At 35.8% G+C, this 24,421-nt stretch overlaps 1 long non-coding RNA gene across 1 annotated transcript; it reads right to left on the bottom strand.

The window, feature by feature from the left end:
• Positions 1-400: 400 nt before the first annotated feature.
• LOC139364088 (uncharacterized) lies at positions 401-18,172 on the bottom strand. The gene is made up of 4 exons (XR_011625343.1): positions 18,085-18,172; positions 11,687-11,879; positions 1,362-1,429; positions 401-674 (listed from the first exon to the last, which is right to left on the bottom strand). It is a non-coding gene; the product is annotated as an uncharacterized lncRNA (long non-coding RNA).
• Between the last annotated feature and the right edge of the window lie 6,249 nt (positions 18,173-24,421).

A 24,421-nucleotide genomic window follows, 5' to 3' on the forward strand; every position in this document is an offset into this window, starting at 1 on the left:
AGGACCTTAGAAGATGAACTACTCTTTGGAAATGAGCGAACTGAACCCAAACTTGCTCCCACCCACATACACTCTCTCCCCAAAACAAACTATTTCACATAACACAAGAATATCTCTGCTCAAAGACTGAGTCAATAAAAGCAAATATCCTTCATAACTCAAAAAAATTCCTTGGACCAGCTCTGTCAGATTCTTAACTTTAAGACTGAGCCTGTAGGGATTGCCTATTTTTTAAGGAGATCACCAGAAGGAAACATAAAACTTAATTGTCATCCGTATTTATGGAAATAAGAATATGCCACTTGTCACCAGTTTCCCACCAGTCTAAATAATTGCGTTTTGGGAAGTGTTTCCATTATCTATTGCTGTGTAACAAACTCCAGGACTTAGTTACCTTAAACAACGGTTATTTTATTTGTCCATGATTCTTTGGGCCAGGAGTGGTGGCAGGGCTCAACTGGGTGATTCACCTGCTTTATATGGTGTCACTGGGATGGACGAAAGTTGCAACATGGCTTCATTCACATACCTAGCAGATGGTGTTGGTGACGGGCTGGCATTTCAGACTGAGCCTGTATTCTCCTTCACATGGCTACTTTGTCGTCTTCACAGCATGCAGCTGGATTTCAAGAAGGAGCATTCCATGAATGATGAGAGTAGATTCTTCCCAGACACTAAGGAGCCAAAGAGCCCGTGGAATCAAGATGTAGAGATACTCAAATTCAAGGACTCAAAGTAATATATATTAATTGTCTTATTCTTTTAAGGGCTTGTTTTAATGGGGTACATACATTGTTCAAAAATATCTTTTAAATTTCAGTATGTGTACATTCTCTCCCTGAGACAGGCTTTGAGGATGAGCTCACACACGTTAGGTTTAGAATGTTGCCATCTCTCTGTAATATTAAGATGAGAAACAGCAGAGCTTAAAACAAAGTGAGGTGTGGTGAGAAATTGTCTGACCAAGTATATGGCACGTGCCTAAAACAGAAAAAAACTTCTCTTTGATCTTGTCTGGCAACTTGGTACCTGTGCACCTGAGTCTAAGTACAATCAGATAAATGTGGGTATTTTGCTTAGTACAGGTTTGACAAGCCAAGATCCTGCTAAAGATTCTTAGTGTTGATTCTACTATTAAATCCAAATAGCATGACTAAACCTAGCAGAACCTAGGATATACTTTAAAAGATCCTCAACTCCCCTCCCTTCCTCCCTCTAAAAAATATGTGCATTCCATCTGTCTTAGTTTTAAAGACCAAAGGCATCCCTGGAAGGTTGTGAAGAAGTCTCTTTCATTCTTCCTATTTAAATGGTGGGGAAAGAAGTTGGTGTTAAGTGATTTGCTCAGATTTGACACTTACAGACAGAATTTAGTCGAAACGCTCATCTCCCGTCTCTTTATAAAGTCGTTTTTGTCTTCCTCCTACCACTGGCATATACACACCACAATTATTATATGCAATTAACTAAATTCCCAAGAGAACAAAAACTTACTTTTAATTAATTGATGATGCCAAGTTCAAGACATGTTAATGATGTTAATTACTAACCCTGTAGTAATACTTCTTAAGTCAGAGGTAAGTGGCTCTTTGTCTTGATAATATTTATAGCAGAGATCACTGAGGCTAGAAATACCGAGTTTAAAAACAAACTCTAGTCATTCATTTTGTACCTTCCCTTTCACTGAACATTCAACCTTAGTGTCAGGAGGGAAATGCAAGGAGATATATGTAGATACAGGTAAGCTGGAGAGCTCCTGCCTCATATAAGGGACCCTCATCTTCTGTGAATTGTCATGTGATCATATGAGCCTAGTGTTGCAAGTGCTTTTGATACGTCAAGAAAAACCAGGAATTCTGATTTTTTTCCATGCATGCTCCATATTTTTTAAATGTTAGCAATAATTCAGAGTTAAAACAGTGTGAGGGTCAGTTTCCTGGGGCAAAATAATGAAAGCACAAAAGCAAACTGTATAGAAACATTTATAAGGGCATATCAAGTACCATGCATGAGGTTTGAGCTTCTTAAATAGTTTTGTTTTTTTTATTTAGGTTAAGACAAGATAGAAGAAATATTTTCCTTGTTTCTTTTCATTGCTTCCTAAGCACCGAAGTAACATTCACGTAGACACATAATATGTAAATTCAAATGTACAACATCCATATATAAATACAAATAATATGTGTGGTTTCTGTGGTGTTGTAGATTTCATGGTGTGGTAGATTTCAGACATAAGTACAAATCCTTCCATCTCTAGATGTGCGTCTACATCCATTTGACACTACTCTCATCATGAAGTAAAGTCTCTTTTCCTGTCCTTGAATCTGGGCTTGACCATATGACTTGTTTGGTTATTGAGACATTTGCAAAAGTAACAGAAGCAGAGTCCTTCCTAAGTGTTTGTGTACTGGGGCTCGCTTGTCTTGCTGTTCTGTGGCACTCTTCTGCCATCATGTGAATAAGCTAAGACTGCCCTGAGGGAGGAAGAGGGGCCACATGAAAGGAGCATCCAGATATTGCAGCTGGCCCAGTGTGCCTAGGTGAGCCAGGTGAACTGCAGCTTTATGCCAGTTGAGCCAACTCCGTCCAGAGAGCCACCAGGCTGACCCATGGAATCATGAGAAATAATGAGCATATATAGTTTAAAGCTATTTTCAGATTCACTTACTATTGAGGAAAGAGTAGGCTTTAATGAGGAATGGTTTTTCATTTCTTAGCTGTATGATATGGATGAGGGACTTGAGCTCTCCTAAGTTCTAGTTTCCCCAGTGACATAACATATGTGAGTTAAATAACACGCAACTATATCAATATTTATCTGTCCCTCTATTTATTTATCCATTATTCATTTATTCATCTGTTCATCCATCCATCTTTGTATCTATGGATTCATCCATTCATCCATCCATCCATCCATCCATCCGTCCATCCATCCATCTATCCATCCATCCATCCACCCACCTATCCATTCATCCATCTATCCATCTATGCATACATTGATGTATCAATGCAGCTATTTATCCATCCATCCATCCATCCATCCATCCATCCATCCATCCACCTATCCATTCATCCATCTATCCATCTATGCATACATTGACGTATCAATGCATCTATTTATCCATCCATCCATCCATCCATCCATCCACCCATCCATCCATCCATCTTATCCCATGAGCTGCTCAATACATATGTGACCATTCTCCTTTGCTATTTTTAAAGGGTTTTATAAGTCATGTTATTAATATAACAATGGTTTCTGCTTCCAAGGCACTTACACAGGTTTTTTTAAAAACCTTACTCTTTGCAACAAACTAGATTGGTATATACAGTGTCCTTTAAGCAAATTAAGAAATGCAAAAACTGAAGCTCACAGAGTTATAGGAGTTAGTTTGACAAACAAAGCTAATGATGCTGGAAACACTTAAAATCAAGTGTATTGACTTGTTCTTACTGAAGAGTGCTATTTTTTCTCTAGCTCCTAAGTGAAACAGTGACATAATTTTATTTATTCCAGATTCAGGTCTCCAATGAAAGTATTATAATTTTTAAAAAATAGTTTTATATGGTAATTTTTTAATTCACCAAAAGGCATATTTTCACAGATATTTCATATGCATACAAGGAAAGACAAAGTGAAGACATAAGGGTGTCATGTTAAATTAAAATTGTAATATATTCCAGGAGTATTTTTTACTATATGTTTTCTTCATTTTTCAGTTATACTGTTGATTCGATTAGGTAAGGATACATTGAATATTTTTAAGAGAGGAAACAGCAGTTACTGTTAAGGTTTCAGAAAATAGTTATTTCTTTGTTTCCATTTTAAAACTACCATGCTATATATCAAAAGTATTAGTATTCTCACTCTTGATCCTTGGTGGGGTTTGATACTCTCACTTTTCAAATACTGCTTCTATTTTATCTTCCATTTGTCATATTTCCCCTTGGCAACTCCATTACTGTAAGAATGTCATTTTATTTTCTTTTTCTCTCTCACTTCTCAGTTTCTCTCATGCCACTCCCTAAATAGGAAAAATAATTCTGCTAATCTTAACAAATCTTTTTCCTTCTTTGGTAGTAAAAAACCCAAAATAAACAAGCAAATAAAATGTTAAATGTGTCTTTTTGTATGCACAAGTTTCACACCAAGTTCACTGACCACTCTGCTCACCAGCTTAAATTATGACAAATATCCTCTTATCTTTCATATCTGTCTCTGACTATAGACTTTTTGGAAAGCAGAGTTAATTTTTAAATGATTGTTTGTTGTGTAATATTCTAGTATTGTGGTTTATGATTTATTTTTAATAAATGTACTTTCAGTTGGTAAAGTACCCTTTTTGTCTTTCTTGATTCTTCCTCTCAAGGACATGTGGGAGTTTCTTATTATCACCAACATCTGGTCTTCAAGATCTAAAATTCAAACTATAAACTTGCCTAAAAAAACACACATGCATGCAAACACAGCTGTCTGTAGGTTTCTTTTGATCCCTCTGTAAAAGAAGCTACGTGTCATTTTCTTGATTTGAGGCTTTTCCAAGTGAGGGAACTAACAGATCCTGGACTTCTCACCCTCATCCTTTTCATCTTTCCTCCTTAGGGCACAGCATGTGTGAAAATTGTGGGCGAAAAGACATTTTTTCATACATTCAAGATTATGTTGCATTTTGGTAGAAAATAATTCGGACAAACTGAGGTATCCATTTGCTTTTGGGGGCATCTTGTTAAAGACGTCAAACTTCAGCCTGTTTCACATTTGCTTTTCCTGCTGAGTGGTATTTAGGGGAAGGGAGGGAAACATTATGTAAATTTATTATGTGATCAAACTAATTTAAGCCTCATTTTAGTGGCAGATGAAGGGCCTACATTTATGAACATATTAACTGGTACCATAGATAAACCTAAACAATTCAAGTTTTTCAGGGAGTCAGTATTAGATAGCATGCATGCCTCCTTGCTTATGATCAAGGAATAAAGTTAGAACCACCAAACTCTATGTGGAGGAGATTAACACAAGTTAAATTAGGCTTGTCAAATCTCACCATCCCAGTATAGAGACAGGAAGAGAAAAATGCCAATACTGTTCACATTTTGCTTAAAAGATAATTTCAATTTCTTCGCATGCATTTTTCCCAGAGATGCAAAAAAAGCAGCAAAGAAAGAGTCCATATTCAAAATTTGCCCTCAATGACTTTTGAAGCCATGTATGTTGATTAATTTATTAAAAATTTATTTGCCTTAAAAGAAAACTAAATCATGATAGACCACACACATTTCTGTAGCTGGAAGAATTACAAAACAGATTTTCTGAATTAATAGGGCCTCTCAATTTTGCTTTGTAATTCTTGTCTTATTAAGTGGAATGACTCTGTTGTAAATAAATACACTTGTTATATTTTAGAAGATGGTTTGGGATATTTTGGTTGTCTAAGGCTGAGAAAGGCTTCCGGATCTTGACTTACAGGTTAACAAAAAGTGCCCATTCTAGACCTTATGCATAAAAAGTTTTCTTTTTTGAAAAATTAGTGCAAAAATGAAAATCATCTAAGTATGAGATTTACTAAAGACTTTTTCCCTTGTTTTGTTCCAAATCCCACATTTTTTTTTAATGGTATAACCAAGAGATCTTGAATGACAAATTCAATAGTAAATTCAACAAAATGACTAATGTAAGAATAACAAATTAAAAGATTTCCTAAATGGCAACAACTCTTGAATTTATGATTTCAAATGGTAATAATGGATTCCTCAAAAGTTTCCAATATGCAGCAAATGTGATTATCTCGGCTTCATTTTTCTCTCTCTACCAAAAGTTTTGTGCTACATTACATACGATTGAGTTGGCTTAGCCTAGGAAGGCCTCACAAGAAAATCACATTTGGATGAATTGCAAAAGTAAGAAACATGAGTTACTGGAGAGGTGAGCCTCACATGTAGGACACGGTCATGAAAAGGTAAGAGTGAGGAACATGTCAGTTCTGCTGCAAGTGACCAGTGAAAATGTTGGGACAATAGAAATGGAGGTTTGTATTGAGGAACAACAACAACAAATAAAAACATCAGGACAAGTAGAAACATAGGTTTGTATTGAGGGTAACAACAGCAACAAACAATAACAATGGACAAACAATGAAACCTCACCAAATAAAAGAATATAATGAAGACAGGTAACCGGAATTAGCTGTAAACACATTATTACTTACATTCTTAAAATGTAGCAATACTGCTTTTAAGTATACATAGCAAAATGGAGTCATTATCACCCATTTAGATGTCTTTGAGAAACTTACTAAAGTGTGTAGATAAGGGTTAAGTAGAATATTGAAAGCGCATACTTTGATATTATTAAGCAGATGTAAAAACAAAAAGACGTTTTCAGTAGTGAGAATAAAACATTCACGTACTCAAGAGAGGAAAAAGCTGGTTGCCTTTGGACCATAGCAATAGATAATCACCAGAATGGAGAATGTACTGATTTTAAATCCTAATCAGTTGTGACTTCACAAAGTTTACCACACTTGCAAAGCCCATGGCTTGAAAGTCAACCTATCAGCAACAACTGACTCCATGAACCACATTCTTGCTTCTGAAAAATCATAAATTCTTCAATTCCAATTGTGCTATATAAGTTACTTGCTCTATTAACAGAAATTATTATACACAAGCCTGGATCTCCCTTAGGTATCAAGTACTATATTTCAGATTTTCCTTTCAGATGTTGAATTGTGGCCTTTTCTTTTCACTTTAGGTAGAGTTTTCTCTAACAATTTTATTTATTAATTAAAGACTAATAGAAAATATACCTTATAAAATACAGAATGGGGAAATCCATTCTTTCAAGAAACTCTCACTTGTAATTATGAAAACAAGCAAAACCAATCCAATGCTTTCAAAATGCTCAGACATCCAAGCTGAAAATTCAGTGATAGGGATGCACTTGACATTATAAGAACACATAGGAAGGCAATTTAACTAAAATTTAATGTGAAGGAAATCAGAGAGGGTTTACTTTCAGCTCACTCTTAAAAAGAAGTAATAAAAATAATAAAAGCAAATGGAGAGGTGACCATTTAAGAATGAGTAACTAAACCAGACATGGAATTACACTCAGTTCAATGATGTTCTAGTAGAAAAGGTGAAATTCAGAGAACTGTGAAAAATAGAGTTACAAAGGTAGGCAAGGGCTAGATTATTAAAAGTCTGTTGCCATCTGAAGAAACTTAGCATTTTGGAAGTGGGAAGGCATTGATATGCTTTAGAGACCTTTTCAGGTGTTCTCCTTATTACTCTGGTAACACTGTGAGGAAGACAAGGCAGGGAGCAAGGAGAGTGAATGTCTGTGCTGCACTAAGAACAGTGGGGCCTAAGGAGGGAAAGAAATAGGATGGTGAAAACAATAGGGATGATGGAGAACTTCTCTGTAAGTAATATCAGGAGACAGAGCATGACTTGATATAGAGGGAAAGAATAGGGAAGAAGTCATTGCCCAACTGAGAGGATAATCATGCTTCCAAATGTAATGGAGATGAGAGATCATGAGCCAATAACAGATATTACTATATAAATCTTAAAACTAGAAATCAACATGCAGTTCTCTTTACTTGGTATTTCTAAATTTGCCTCACTAGCTTCTTAATTTTTGTAGTGTCCTTTTTAAAGTCTTTCAACAATTGCATTATTAAGTGTTTGGAAAAGACATATTTTACTTTACTATAGAATGTGACACCAATACAGAAAACATTTGAGTAATTGGCAAATGTATTGTATTAGTCCGTTCTCACACTGCTATAAAGAATTGTCCGATAGCAGGTATTTTATAAAGAAAACCGGTTTAATTTATTCCGCATTGCTGGGGAGGCCTCAGGAAGTTTAGGATCATGGTGGAAGGTAAAGGAGAAGCATTCACCTTCCTCACAGGGCAGCAGGAGGGAATGAGTGCAAGCAGGGGAAATGCCAGACACTTATAAAACCATCGGATCTCATGAGAACTCACTCACTATCTTGAGAACAGCATAGAGAAACTGCCCCCATGGTTCAGTCCCTTCCCACCAGGTCTCTCACATGACATGGGCGGAATTATGGGAACTACAATTCAAGATGAGATTTGGGACAGAGCCAAACCATATCATATATAAATTGTAAAAATTCTTGTGCATGAGGAATAAACCATCTTTAGTGGGCTCAGACCAGGAATCCATGGGTCTTGAGGACCTCTGTGTATTTGCCAGTTTTCTTCTCCAAGTTCCTTTTGACCTGTTTCTGTAGCCTCATGAGCTGTTTCTTATGGTAGTGGAAGTTGGCCTTTTGATTTCTCTCCTCCTCCAGAGTAGCTGTCATTGCCTGGTACTTCCAGCCAACCTCGTGAGCCAGACACTACTGGCATTTTACATATATATATATATGAAACATATATTTCTATACTATGTATATACACATACATATATGTTTATAATGAATTTCTCTGCCTGTTGGAATTAAATGATTATGCTTTTTTCCTTTCTACTCTTCTGTATTTTCTAGATTTTCTACTATAATTATGCATTACTTAATAATAAAATAAATATTTTAAGAAAACAATTTTTGTTGCAAATGTTTGACCATCAGACTCGGTTTGGAACAAGCTATTACCAATGTTTCTGTGCCTACTTGGTCTTTGATATATAGGATCCATCTTCGGTATTCTTTTGCACCATGTATCCTGACTATGAGGTGGCTATTTTTTTCTCCCAACGGAGGTCTTTTAGTAAGTGATTTTATGGTTGGCATTTTTACAGATTAGAAAGCAGACCAGCTGGAGGTCATACTGAATTAAAGTTTGCTTAGTATCAAGGACAACAGCTCAGACTTCATCAATACAGGAAAACACAGGTGTCTAAACAGAAAAAGATCAGCTTATTTCTCATTCTGCCAATGGGGAAAGTGTTATTTTGTCATATGTTCTTGAGGGAAAAACAAAATCACGTTTTGTAGGGTCTATGATAGTGTTAATAGGTTTTCATCTTTTTGCCTGTTTTTTTATTTGCATATGCAAATAAAGGAAATTGTGAAAACATGAATGCTGTGAGGATTGTATACACAACTTTATTGCATAAAACAGCATGCACTTTCTATTAATGAAGCCATACACAACCAAGTAAGTGCATGAGTGAGCCCATTATTCTTAATTGTATAACTCAACATGGAGAGGCCAAAGAAAAGCATTTATTAGTTAAGAATGGTTTTAAAAACAATCATATTTTCCTTAAATTTAGCACTTTGAAATCATGCTTTAAGATATTCAGGGAACATTAATTATTTATTACATTCAAGTATGCACATAAATATTTGGTGAGTACATTTAAATATATATACACACACCTAGATACATGAGTATATGAACATGTGTATATGTATATATACTTTAAGTTTATGATTTATCACTGGAGGTATAAACACGTCAACATTGTTTTTGACATAGACTATGGTCTCTAGTGTTGAGAGGAATATGGCAGCCCTTTTCTCATCTCTCGGGAGATGAATTCCATGTTTGGATAGTAAAATAAAAAGCAGACCTTTCTCAAACAGCCAGAAACCCCAAACTTTGCAAGTTGTTAGAGCTTCATCAGCCTACCCTATGTAAAGCATAATAGAAGTACTGTAATTGAATTATTGAAATAAAAACATAGAACACTTTATTTTGTCTGTAATTGGACATTTGCTAACACTAGTGCAGATGTGAACTGTTGAGGTAATCTGCTTGTGCCACATTTCTTTTCTAATTGCATTGTTCAGCCTTCTATAGAAGCAGTTTTACCTTAAATAAGTCTTCCAATTAATTGTGTTTTACTTATTTTTTTCCATCTCCAACCACTAATTCTGACGGTGTTTGGAACAGAATATGCTCTCAATACATATTGGTTGGTTGGGTACATGGATGGATGGGTAGATAGATGGATGGATAAATGGAAGCATGGATGGATGGATGAATGGATGCATGGAATGTGTGCACATGTTCTACCAGGAGCACCACATCATCTCCCATTTCATCAGCTTTGGTGGGAAGTGGTTAGGCACAGGACTCAAAGAAAGAGAGCAATGGCCAGGTACGGTGACTCACGCCTCTAATCCCTGTACTTTGGGAGGCTGAGGCAGGCAGATCACCTGAAGTCAGGAGTTTGAGACCAGCCTGGCCAACATGGTGAAACCCCATCTTTAGTAAAACTACAAAAATGATCCTGGGGTGGTGACACACACCTGTAATCCTAGCTACTGGGGAGGCTGAGGCAGGAGAATTGCTTGAACAGAGGGCAAAATCAATCACAACAACATTTGGGTTTCTGTAAAATTGATTTGGTATACATCATTTGGCAACCAGACTGCATTTCCTTTGAATTACTAAGTACCACCTACTCTACTGATTTAGAACAGTTTCCTATACATGAGATCGGCATATGCAAATTAAAATATCAATGACTAAAGTGACATATGGCTTAATCTTTGCTTTAAGTGAAATCTTATCAGGCGTGAAAATCTTTAACTGCAGATAGAATGTGTCCTGACAGCATGAACTTTAAGGTTTTTTTCTTTTTCCTTTTCCTAACAGCAGTTATTGGTTTATCATTAGTTTAATCAGAGACAGAGTAAAATGTGTTTGTTTTGCACCCTCATTGCAGCTGACTTGCTAAAACTAGAAGAGCAGATTGGAAACATAATACGCAGTGACATTCTGAGACTAATGCCTAATTCTGTCCACCTGTTACCAGGTAAGTGCATCCAGGCAGTTTCTTGAGCTGTTTGAAAAGCCCTCTAAGGTACAGAAAAGATAAAAGGAGCTTTTCAAATATGCATATGCTTGAAAAGCATTCTCCTCTCCAGAAAAGTCCTTTTTGGACTTTTTCAATCACCCTTTTTACAATGGAGACCCCTCTTTCCCAACTCCCTTTTATCCATGTTCTCAAAATCTTATGTTAAGAGGTGAAAAAGTAAAAGTTATTTTCTGTTTTGCTGGCACTCTCCTCCATGCCTACTTCATTTTCAAGGGTGGTCATTAATATCATCACTACTGCCATTTCAGCAGTTAATGTTCTTGATGGCTAAATATGGAAAATACATGTGACTTCCTTTACAGGTTTATTATTCTCCAGTGATTGAATCAGAGGTGAAAGGAGTAAATGGAATTTTAAAAATCATTATGGAGTCCTTTACCCTGATGTACTACTGTTGGCTTCTGACCTTCTAATCTGTCATTCTGAGTCCTGCATAGTTCATGTCTGCAAACTCGATATAAAATGTACCATTGGGAGCATCATAATTAGTGCCACGCCACTCTTAGTTGTGGCTAATAGCACTTATTTAACCATAATATCAATATACCCTCTGCTGTATGAGAAGAAAACTGTCCTGTGCCTCACCAAAATATATGGTTGAATTAGTCATGGAGTCCGATTTATCCTTTTTTAAAATTAGCAATCTTTGTCTTTGAAGTAGTAGAAGCTCACGCTAAGTTTGTTATGCAACTCTTGAGTTAAGGAGGGACGGGAGGGCAAAGAATTTCCCCACGTATGTGAAAGAGCAAAACTGAATATACATAATGAACCAAAAAATTTACATTTTTTGGATTTAGCTTATGATTTATAAACTTAACTTAGTTTATAATAAATTTAGAATAAAGAAAATGTAATCTTATTTATAAAACAATACTCACTCTTTTTGGCATGATAACCCTTATTTTGAATTGACTAAAATACAAAAAATAGCTGGGTGTGGTGGCGGATGCCTGTAGTCCCAGCTACTCAGGAGGCTGAGGCAAGAGAATTGCTTGAACCTGGGAGGCGGAGGTTGCAGTGAGCCGAGGTCGTGCCACTGCATTCCAGCCTAGCGACAGAGTGAGACTCCATCTCAAAAAAAGAAAAAAAAAAGTTATAATTTTAAAGATTTTTAGCTGCTGGCACTATAAAACAATACAATAAAATGATATATTATATTTACTAGAAACTTATCTTTAAATTCTGTTGAGTAATTATGTTTCTAAATTCATTTAAAATGTGATTTAAAGTGCATGATAAGCTTTGAATTCATGTTCCTCAATTTCTGAATACTTTCTACTGTCAGTACATTATGAATGATCTTAAATTGACCTAAGGTGTTTAGAATCATCTAACTATAACCCATTTCTAAGCAAAGTGGGAGTTAATGCAATTTCGGGTCAAAGACCAGTAGGCACCTGAAAAATTAATAGAATTTCTTTCTCTTAACCTTGGTCAGATATACCCCCAAGCCCTGAAGGTGAAAGGCTAATGTTAACATTAACTTAATTCCTATGCTACAAGATCTCCTTATTTACAGTCTACTAAGATTTAAACATTTCCAGTTAAACCGACATACTCGACTTTAGCTTATGAGAGCTCTTCACTTTCCTTCCTCTGCTAAACGTAGCTGTTTATATTCCGCTGAGGTCAAGACCTCAAAATAAGGAGCTACATTTCTTTTATGATTTGAGTCTCTTCTCTCTTTACCAGGATAAAATGAACTGAAGAAGAGTTTTTTATCCGGAAGAGGTAGAATTAATTTGTTCAGTTTGTAAAATAATGGGTATATAATGAACAAACTCTTGAATAAGTAAACCTTAATATAAATATTTTAGACACATTCATCACAAGATTTCTTTTAAGAAGAGTTTCATTAAATTATACTTGGCAGTCTCACCCTTTAACTCACTATAGCAGAAACCCTACAACTTAATGAATAGTAGCTCTATCTCCAATCAATAGAAAGATTAATTCCACTGTTATTTAAGTTCATTTGGTTTTTTACCATCCTCCCAACCATCATAACAAAAAGGTAGGTTTGAAATTCAGTATGTATAAATTAAATAAGCCATTGGCTTGTTTATGGGACCGTAAATAAGTGACTAGTACATAGTAAGTGTATATAATAAATAGTTATTAATTATAATTTTGTTGGTAATGTTTACACTTAAGCAAATAGATGCCCTGAAATTGTATATAAATCAAACGTGTCTTATGACTAATGTGTCATAGATCTTATTGTTTCATTGCATGTCCACAAATAGAATTGTGAGAATACAGAAAGGAATTACACACTTAAGAACGCTAGAACTGGCAGGGCACAGCGACTCATGTCTGTAACCTCAGCACTTTGCGAGGCCGAGGCAGGCGGATAACTTGAGGTTAAGAGTTCGACACTAGGCTGGCCAAGATGGTGAAACCCTGTCTCTACAAAAAATACAAAAATTAGCCATGCATAGTGGCACACACCTGTAATCCTAGCTACTTGGGAGGCTGAGGCAGGAGAATTGCTTGAACCTGGGAGGCAGAGGTTGCAGCAAGGCAAGATCATGCCACTGGACTCCAGACTGGGTGACAGAGTGAGGTTGCTTCTTAAAAAAATAAAAAATAAAAAATCCTAGAACCTTTCTTTCTTGCCTTTTTAACTGTATCTCACTTTGAAGGGTTCAGCAGATAGAACAGTATTTCAAACAGCAAAATATTGAATGTATGATTTACAATAAATGTGTCTGTTTGATTTAGCCACCAAGAGGTACGATTCTCAACTGTTTCTTTACAGTTTGTAAAAGCACAGAGAATGATCAAGAGCCCAGTAACCAAAAGCCCTGTCCATTTAGTGCCCTATCCACCCTTTGTTTAATCTACATGACACCAAATACACTAGATTTCCTACTGTTAACTTGGCACTATCAACACTCCTTAGAGGGATGGAAACTGTTTCCCAGATTTATCTTCCTTGTATGCTTCTGGCTTGAAAAAATGCCCATAAGAGAGCTCATGTTAAATTTGAAAGGTAGAAGTGAAAGAAAGTCATTATTTCCTTGAGGTGACCACAGCCAGGCTTACAGGCAAAGAATCACAGAGGCTTCCAGCAAGCTCTTGAGAACCACACACTTTGGTGTTTCAGGCTGAAATTATTAGTGTCAGCTCCCGTGACCACTGATGGCAATCCTCCTACGACCTTCAGTAATAGTTTTTCTGGACTTTACTCCCTCAGCCCTTAAAAGGATCGTGTAAGCACTAATTAACATGAAAACCTTTATATCTGGAATATCAAAACAGCTTCTTTTCCTTATCAAATTCTGAGCCAATAAAATGAACAAATGCTAAGCACTACTTTAACATGTTTTTGACTTAGGTCCCATTTGCATTTACAAACCAGTTTGAATAATTTTACATTTTTGACAGTATAATAAATTCTAAACTAAAGCCATGCCGACTCTGTTGCATCATTTTAAAATTAATTACTTTATTGGCTAATACAATAAACATGGATGGTCTAGGGTAAATATATTGACCCCAAGTAATTTCATTTTTTTTTCAATAATATTATTTTCATCAGTATACAGACAATATGCCAGATCAGTAAGATTTTATCAGCTACACAACGGGTTGAAGAGTATTTTCCCAATATCCGTGTCCACGTAGAACCTCAGAATGTAAGTTTATTTGGAAACAGTGCCTTTTCGTATGTGCTTAGATAAGATGAGAAGATACTGTATTAAGAGAGGCCCTAAGTTCAATGACTAGTGCCCTTATAAAAGAGGGCACACAGAGAAGAAGTCCATGTGAAGGTCTGGGCAGATATTAGAGTGTTTTGAGTATTACCGAAGGAATGTCAAGGACTGCTGTGAGCCAACAATAAGGTAGGAAGAAAAAAGGAAGGAGTCTTCCTTGGAGCCTTCAGAGGGATCATAACCTTACCAGCACTTTGATTTCAGACTTAAAGCTTCAAAACCATGAGTGAAAAAAAGTACTGTTGTTTTAAGCCACTTAGTTTGTAATAATTTGTTACAGCAGCCTTAGGAAACTGATATGGATTATTTTAAATAAACTCAAGAGATATCTCCCATGATATGTTAAAGGTTTTGGGAAAAAAAGAAAAGCTTTTTAACCAACTAACCTTATAAATAAATCTAATGATATCCAATAATACTGCAAACAAAAAACCTCGCATAAATATAAATGCAAATATATTATATATATTAACAATCTAAGCAATCTAATATGACTAATATTGAATTAACACTAATTTAGTAAATGCAGTAACTTAGTGAATACCTATATTAACACTTTAAGTGTTAATAAATTTTAGTAAATAGGATTTATTCTATGGATTGTTGGGTGGTTTAGTATCTGTAAAGTACGTTAATATTATCTATTATAATACAAAGATCATAGGAAAAATGTATCATCTTAATACTAAAAAATAAACATAAAAATTATTTCTGATGTAATTTAGAATTTTAATTTAAAATGTATGAATAACAGTAAATTCCTTTTATTCTATTTTATTTACTTATTTAAATTGTTCATTCTGTAGCCAGGGAAATGTTTTTTAAATGATAAAGTTTATTCATCTTAATCAAATAGCCACCATTGGCTCAGTGGCAGAACATTACACTTTACCACTAGGGACATGGATAAAATATGGATGTCTGCTATCCCCAGCTTCTTCAGCATTACCTTAGAGCTTCTATCTCATATAATTAGAGAATAAGCATTGCAAAGAAGAAAATAAATTTATTTTGTCATAATTTGTTAATTTTATGGCCTAACTTAAAAAAAACTGAAATAACCAACTGTTAATATTGTAATTACAGATTTGAATGATAGCTGATTGTAAAATTTATTTTAAAAAGTAAATTCTCTTGCTACAGAGCAGCCAGAAGAAAGTAAAAATTAATACGGAAAATAAGTTGGTCATAGTAACAACCCAAAGTATAAACAGCTAGGAATAATCTAAATGAAAAAACATAAAATTACAATATATAACTGTGTTCCATAATAAAAGAGTTGGATAAGTAGAATGATCAACAGTGTTTTTGGAATTTCAAAATCGTAGTAAAAATATATCCCTTTTTTCAAATTAATTGACAAATTTAGCTTATTTTCACTTTTTTTTTTTATATTTAAGAAATAAGGCTGGGCACAGTGACTCACACTTGTGATCCTAGCACTTTGGAAGGTCAAGGCAGGAGGATTTCTTGAGGCCAGGAGTTCAAGACCAACCTGGGCAATACAGGGAGGCCCTCTCTCTACCAAAAAAAATTAAAAAAGAAAATTACCCATGTGTGGTGGCACCCACCTGTAGCCCCAGCTACTTGAGAGGCTTAAGCAGGAGGGTCACTTGAGCCCAGGATACAGTGTGCTATGATCATAACACTGCATTCCAGCCTGAGGCACAGAGGGAGACCTTGCCTCTAAAAATAAAATAAAATAAAATAAAATACATAATTTTCAGAAATAAGAATCATTGGCAAATTTCCTCTACTACATATTGAATTATAAAAATTGATGGGCAAGAAAATAAAGTTAAAACAACAAACAATTATTAGTAAGATTTTGAATATAATACAGCTGATCACCTCAGATCAGTGTGGAAGGGATAAATTATTTGAAAAACCAGAATTCTCCCCACATCATATACCACAGTACATTTCTAATGGAATAAAAATTTAAATGCAAAAAAAAAAAAATTAAATCTTAAAAGCACTAGAAGCAAATGTAACTAACATTTATATATTTCAGAACTTTCAAAATCTTGTGCCTGACAGCGAAATCAGGATTGTTGAAAACTGTATCCATGTAATATATTATTAAATTTTCATGATTAATTTAAAAAAAAAAGAGAGAAAAACAGAAATAGGTACCATCAACAAGGCAATGAAGTAAATTACAAATGCAAAGATGGGTCTATAAAAAACAGAACCACTCTGAATATCTAAAAATAAAAGTTTGAATAAAAATAGTACTTTCATATAATGGAAGATTTTCTTGACAATAATATTTTAGAAATTAAAAGACACACTTGAGAACGATAGGTACTGTAAGTTTCTCTTTTTATAATCAAAAGTTAAGTTAGGTAGATGTGCACGGAAAAAAATCTGGAAATATGTGAATATGTAGATTACATATTCTTATATATTTGGATAGTGATATTATAATTAGTGTGCTCTTTATATTTATCTTTTTTTCTGTTTTCCTACCATAAACATGCATGTATTGGGAAATTAAGATGTTAGTTGCTATGGTAATGAAGTTTATGTAGATTAATGTTTATTGACATTAAATTGTACATGGTATATTAAATTTTAAGTGATAGTTACACAACAGTCTACATACCATAATTCTAAGACATACGAAAAAAAATCTGGAGTACATAAAGCAAAAGCTGCCTCTAAAAGGTGAATTTATAAATAGTTTATTCTGGTTTTTTAATCTATGCTTTTACTGTTTCAATAATAAACCCAAAATAAATGATAAAGTCATGTTATTTAAAAAATATGATCAAATGGTTATTAGGTTAAACAGGTGTTAAATAATTAAAATAGTCTATTTCTGTTCAAATGGACTTCAAGTTATATTCCATTTTTCAATACATCTAGTAAGAATTTCAGCTACTGTGTTAGCATTATTTCCATTTGTCCATAATCGATTTTTCTTTCATGTGTAAGTCAGATCCCAGTTCCACAGGCAGAGGTATGGGAATAACCTGGCAGCCTGTTGGAAATGCAGACTCTCGGCCGGGAGCGGTGGCTCAAGCCTGTAATCCCAGCACTTTGGGAGGCCAAGATGGGCGGATCACGAGGTCAGTAGATCGAGACCATCCTGGCGAACACGGTGAAACCCCGACTCTACTAAAAAATACAAAAAACTAGCTGGGCGAGGTGGCGGCGCCTGTAGTCCCAGCTACTCGGGAGGCTGAGGCAGGAGAATGGCGTAAACCCGGCAGGCGGAGCTTGCAGTGAGCTGAGATCCGGCCACCGCGCTCCAGCCTGGACGACAGAGCGAGACTCCGTCTCTTCTCCGGCCCCACCTCAGACCTCATGAATCAGAAACTTCATTTCATCCAGAGCCTCAGCTAACTCGTGTGAACATTAATTTGTGACAGACTGAGTTGTATCTGTTGAGACTACCAAAATATCACCTCTTTATTCATGTTTGCTCTGACGACCTCAGGAAAAATAGCAGAACTCACTCCTCCATATCTGTTTCTCCTGAATCATTTTCACCATTGTACTTACCATTGTCTGATCTTTTAGCTTATATTTATTAGTTATTGTATACTTACTTGATTTTTTATTTTTTTAAAAATTCTCTGCTATCTCTAAGTTTAGGGCAATTTAGCAAGTGCGCTTATCAGGCAGTGAAAAGTGTTAAGGTTTCAGAATTGTATAGCAAGATTGAGTCAACGTCACAAGTAGAAATAGAATCAGTGTTTATGCAGCAAGTACTCCTTAAATTATGACTGCATCATGCATACACACAGTGCACAAATCAGTCCACAATTCCTGCCCCCATGAAACTTTCATTCCAGTCAGAGGATATAGGCGATATGCAAAACAAATGTTTGGTACCTTGTATGGTGAGAATTGCCAAGGAAAAAATACTGGCTGAGTGAAACTGGGATTGTTGGAGTGTGCCAACAGTGTTATTAGGAAAAGTCTCACTGAGAAGGTGGCATCAGCTACCACTTATTTATACCCTACTATGTACAAGGTGCTATACCAGATGCACCAGAGGCATGGAAAACAAAGAACAAATATGAGAAATTATGAAATAGAAAGAAGAAATGTGGCTGTGGTTTGTATCAACATGTAGGAAGCATTCGTAACCAGCAGAGGAAGGATCTAAGCAAGTGGAAAGTATTTGGAATAGCCTCTGTGCAGTCACTTGGATGTAGGGATTCTACCCTTGCTACTCTACAACACTCTGCCATGTATGAATTGTGTGCCCTCCTGCGTGGAGTCTACGGCAGATCCGCCACTAAATCCCCCGAGTGTCACAATTCAGGGCCTGACATGTAAAAGACAGTGAATAAATGTCTGTCTCAGGAAAGATCAGAGAATGAACAGGTGAAGAGTTGAGAAAAGAACCCAGAAAATAACAGTGTTTCCTTGAGTTTGGAGAGTGGAAAAGTAGTCGCTGCAGTATCCCAAGGAGAATGAGAATGTAGGATGCTGGAGACAACATTGTTGAAATGACTGGGCTTAGGGTTCTGGTGGTCTGAAGTTGTGCATGGTCCCCAAAAGGGGCTGATGAACTTGGAAAATCAGAAAGTACCATGAGAATTAAAATCTTTTTTTTTTTTTTTTTTTTTGAGATGGAATTTTGCTCTTGTTGCCCAGGCTGGAAGGCCATGGCCCGGTCTCGGCTCACTGGAACCTCCACCTCCCGGGTTCAAGCGATCGTCCTGCCTCAGCCTCCTCCTGAGTAGCTGGGATTACAGGTGCCTGCCGCCATGCCTGGCTAATTTTTGTATTTTTAGTAGAGATGAGGTTTCACCATGTCAGTTAGGCTGGTCTCGAACTCCTGACTTTAGGCAAATCTGCCTGCCTTGGCTTCCCAAAGTGCTGGGATTACAGATGTGAGTCATCGTGACCGGCAAGAATTGAAATCTTTATAGAGGTAGAAGAGGTAACTCATTCAGGTTAAAGCAGAAGGATAAGTAGAAATACAGGATGCTGTGGTCAAGAAGAAGAATGGCAGTGTTTGATTATATTTCTCTATTATGTGTGTATGATAATGGCCTAAATGCACATCAGATGTTGACCATTTGCAGCCAAAATAAGCATGGAGTCTCGGGCAGGGAATGCCATATAAAATATTGCTAAAAATCAGAATCTTATTAAAGACACTTCTGAAAAAATCTAACTTTTAAAGAGGGGCTTGATTAGTTTATATATTCTGGAACAGCATGAGAAGGGAAATGATGTGGGTTTTCTGCCCTTCATGTCAGAAACTGACTGCAGTTTTTTGATTACAGACTTACTAAGTACCATGTCAGTATGACGTTTACCATCCCCACAAACACTACGGGATCTAATTTAGCACAGTTTTTGACGAGGCCATGTAACTGGGAACAGAGTCTTACTGTTTGCAGAAAAAAGAAAGAGCTTCCTAACTGGATAGATATACCCAGCAATATTCCCAAATGGCTTTATGTCTTCTTCACAAGCTGGCAAATCATTAAAAAAAAAAAAAAGTTTTCTCTTCTTGGAATTAAGAGACATGTATGTAAATTTATCAGGAAAATAAAAAGCCATCAAACTCACGGACTACTACAATTTGTAACTCATCCAGACGGCACTCTACGGCACAAGCCATCCTCCGTCAAGTCAAATATCTTCCTTGGTCATATTTTACTAGTTAACATTTAGCAGGGTTTTCTTTTCCTCCTCCTCCTCCTTCTTTTAAGGAGGCAACAGTAACCTCAACAAGATGCACTTAGACATTTTCAAGTTATTTTTCTCTCAGTGATAACCTTTAATGAGAATGATGACTGAATATAGTTACACCTTTGTCTGAATGGCCATGCGGGGGTTTCTTACCAATGGGAATGTTTGTGGTGTAAGCAGAAACAATATGTTCTCCTGATTAGTACTTGTTGACTGCTGGCTGACTGGCTGTGACCCAGGCTCCTGCTGCTGACTTCGTCTCCGGTCTGTTCACAAGCAGACTTTGTAACCTTGCCCAAGTTATGTTAGCTCTTGGCGTTTTGTTGGTAAAATGGATGTAATCAGCTTTCCTGACAGGAATGTTGTAAGGATTAATTAATGACTGTTTGTTAAGTGGGCTGAGATTGTCAGATTAAAGGATTAGGGAAGTGTCAAGTTTGTGTTATTATGGTATTATTTTTCTTTGTTTGATAGGAAATGCCATTTCTGTGTAATTTGCTTTAACGGTAAAATAAGCCACTTTAATCAATGCACAATCAAACCCTTATTCACTGAGGACAAGGGTATATGTATACAGTTAGCAAGAGTAGTTGGGTTAGCTGACACAAGGGCAGAAATCTGAAAATTAGACATTGGATACAAAGAAAGCCCAGAAAATGAGAGTGGGGGTAATCAGGTTCTAAGTATCCAGGAGACTTGTGTTACATACCCAGTGTAGTCTGTTATTAGCAGAGGGGAAAAGAAAAGAAAAAGCACATTACCTTAGCAACCAATACTCAAACCAAAAAAAAAATTATGTCACCAAAAATTGTTTAAAGTGATTGTACATATGGTCCAGGAAGTAAATGTAAAAAAAATATTTCATTAGACTCCAAAGGGGATTTTAAACATATGAAGTTACTAAAGACTTACTTAGTATCTTAAAAGTATACATGTCTAGATGTTATTTTACTTATATAAATACATATTAGCCATATTTTAGGGTTTGATCATTATGATAATAGCTGGTTAATATTAATTTTTCCAAAAAAAAAATTGACATATCTGAAAATGTTATCTAGAAACATATAGAAGTTGCAGTAGTTTTTAAGACACAATTATTCTAATAAGCATGTTACTAAATCAATATGTATGTTGCTAATGATTAATCATTGGTACAAATATTTAAAGTAAGGAAGTTAATTTAAAGTGTGTGACATTTAACGGACTACAGGCAGGAATTTTTTAAACAATTCCTCTCATAACGATTGTAATAATTTGTATCTAAAGATGTTCAAGATCTTTGTGATAATCAAGAGTCATATTGAGTTGATCAAAATTCCAGAAGTTTTACAACTTTTCTTGGACACAGAGATTAAACTTGATGATCATTTCACCCCAGAAAGGAAAGGTCTGCAATCTCCATTTTGAAAAACTGCAGGGAGTTTTAATCATAAAGAGATGCTGGATTTTGTCTAAATTTTTCTGCATCTATTGAGATGATCATGTGATTTTTGTTTTTAATTCTGTTTATGTAGTGTATCACATTTATTGACTTGCATATGTTAAACCATCCATACATCCCTAATATGAAACTCACTTGATCATGGTAGATTATCTTTTTGATATGTTGTTGGATTCAGTTAGCTAGTGTTTTGATGAGGATATTAGCATCTATGTTCATCAGGGATATCGGTCTGTAGTTTTCTTTTTTGGTTATGTGCTTTCCTGGTTTTGGCATTAGAGTGATGCTGGCTTCAGATAATAAATTAGGGAAGATTCCCTCTTTCTCTATCTTGTGGAATAGTGTCAGTAGGATTGGTACCAACTCTTCTTTGAATGTCTGGTAGAATTCTGCTGTAAATCTGTCTGATTCTGAACTTTTTTGTTGATAATTTTTTTGATTACCATTTCAATCTTGCTGCTTGTTTTTGGTCTGTTCAGGGCATCTAAGTCTTCCTGATTTAAGCTAGGAGGGTTGTATTTTTCCAGGAATTTATTCATCTCTTCTAGATTTTCTAGTTTATGTTCATAAAGATGTTCATAATAGCCCTGAATGATCTTTTGTATTTCTGTGGTGCCAGTTGTAATATCTCCCATTTTGTTTCTTATTGAGGTTATTTGGATTTTCTCTTTGTTTTTCTTGGTTAATCAGCATACAAGGGAAATAACTCAATGTAATAAAAGCCATCTATGACAAACCCACAGTCAACATAATACTGAATGGGGAAAAGTTGAAAGCATTCCCTCTGAGAACTGGAATAAGACAAGGATGTCCACTGTTACCACTCCTCTTCAACGTAATACTGGAAGTCCAAACCAGAGCAATCCGACAACAGAAAGAAAGAAAGGACATCCAAATCAGTAAAAAGGAAATCAAACTCTCACTGCTTGCTGATGATATGATTGTTTACCTCAAAAACTCTAAAGACTTCCCCAGAAAGATCCTAGAATTGATAAATTGTAGAATTTTTACAATTGAAAATTGTAAAGCAATACATGGAAGTTACACGTTGGCTTTGGTTTAAAGGGTTGGATATCTTGAAGCGAGGGGCTTACATGTTGTGGATAGATTCAAAGACTTTCTGATTAGTGATTAACTGGGAAGAGAAGCTTTGTTTAAAAACTGGGGGTCAACAGAAAAGAATATTATCTCTGGTTCATGAGTGCGACTCTCTCAAGGCCCCATAGGAAGAAATTTAGAAAAAACAAAAAGAATGGCGGCAGCCTAAGTTCAGTCTTCAGTTCCTTGTTAACTGAAGTCTATGGGCCAGTGGAGCTATTCAGTGAGGATCTGGGTTTCTGAAAAACAACTCAGGACATATTTTAAGTTGTTACTTTTAGTTTCTATAGGGAACCAAACATCTCTTGACTGTTAATGTGCTTAGCTGTTATTTTAGGGTTCTGTTACCTTCTTGCTTATCTCGGGGATAGGCAGACACCTGGAATTTCCTTTGAAAGAATTCAATAATTTCTTTTGAAGGAATTCAAGGTTTTCCTTTATTTTCCTGCTTTGAGGGTTGCAGGCCCCTAAAATAAAAGGACCCTACTCCATCTCACTTCCAATCACACTGAGAACAAATCCATCAGGATCTACATGGGAGCATCCTTAGCGACTTTTCTGCCCTGATCTTCTACCACTTTTCTCCTTGCTTACACCATTCTAGCCCTCCTACTTTGCTCGCTGTCCATCAGAAGCACTGTGTTTGCTCGTCCCTAAGACTTTTGGTTTTTTTGTTCCTTTAGCATGGCTTCTTCCCTCATTTCATTCAGTTTTGTGCTCAACCGTTACCTGAGAGAGCTGCTCTAGGCAACCTGTGAATAATAACACCACTGTATCATTTTGCTGTTACCTTATTCTACTTTTAATTTTCTCTATAATACTTTTTGTCACCTGCCATACTATCTACTCATCTCTCTTGGAGAGCAGGGACACTTTTGTTTACTTCTTCAGAGCATAAAAAAGTGCCTGGCACACAGTAGCTTAATAAGTACTTGTTAGAGATGTCAATACACATTGAGATACTATTACTTAGAATTTTTCAAAAAGTCTTAGTTAACAGCCATATTATTATTTATTGAATATTCCCCAAATCAATAGATGTAAACTGAGAAAAAGATACTCAAGCAATGAATGGCATTCCCCAAACATACACATTTTGTTTGTTACAAAGCTTTCTCAAAAGCATTTAAGATTTTCATAAAATTATGGCAGCTTATCCTGCCAATCATTTTGGTTGTTATAACAACCAAAAAATTATTTCATCACATTCACCTATTCATGAAAAATTCCCATGAATGTATTTTTCTACTAACAGGCCCAACAATAAAGTGTAGATGCTCTAATCTGAAGATAGTGCTTCAGTGAGAAAACAATTCAGTCCTGAAAACCAAAATGTCCTCTCCTACATAGACTCTTCTACAAGTAAAGTATTTAAGAGTAATAATCATGGAAATATTTTAGAATCATAATATGTAAAGAATTAGAGAAAAGGCTTGATATCACCTAACTCAATCCACTCATCTTGCAAAGTAGAGACTCAAGTGCAGCTTCATTTTGTGCAGCTATTGTGCAGCTATTGACCAAATAGCCAGTAAATCAAAGCATCAGGTCTGGAACTCAGGTTTCCATGCATCTTCAACTTCATGCTTTTCAGTTACATCATCGTGTCTCTTCTTCAAGTCATATACCTCTCTCGCTTGCTCTCTCTCTCTATGTAGGTGAAGAAGTCAGTTCTCTAAAGTATAAAT

This window comes from Macaca nemestrina, chromosome 7 (assembly GCF_043159975.1).
Source record: "Macaca nemestrina isolate mMacNem1 chromosome 7, mMacNem.hap1, whole genome shotgun sequence".
Lineage (NCBI taxonomy): Eukaryota > Metazoa > Chordata > Mammalia > Primates > Cercopithecidae > Macaca > Macaca nemestrina.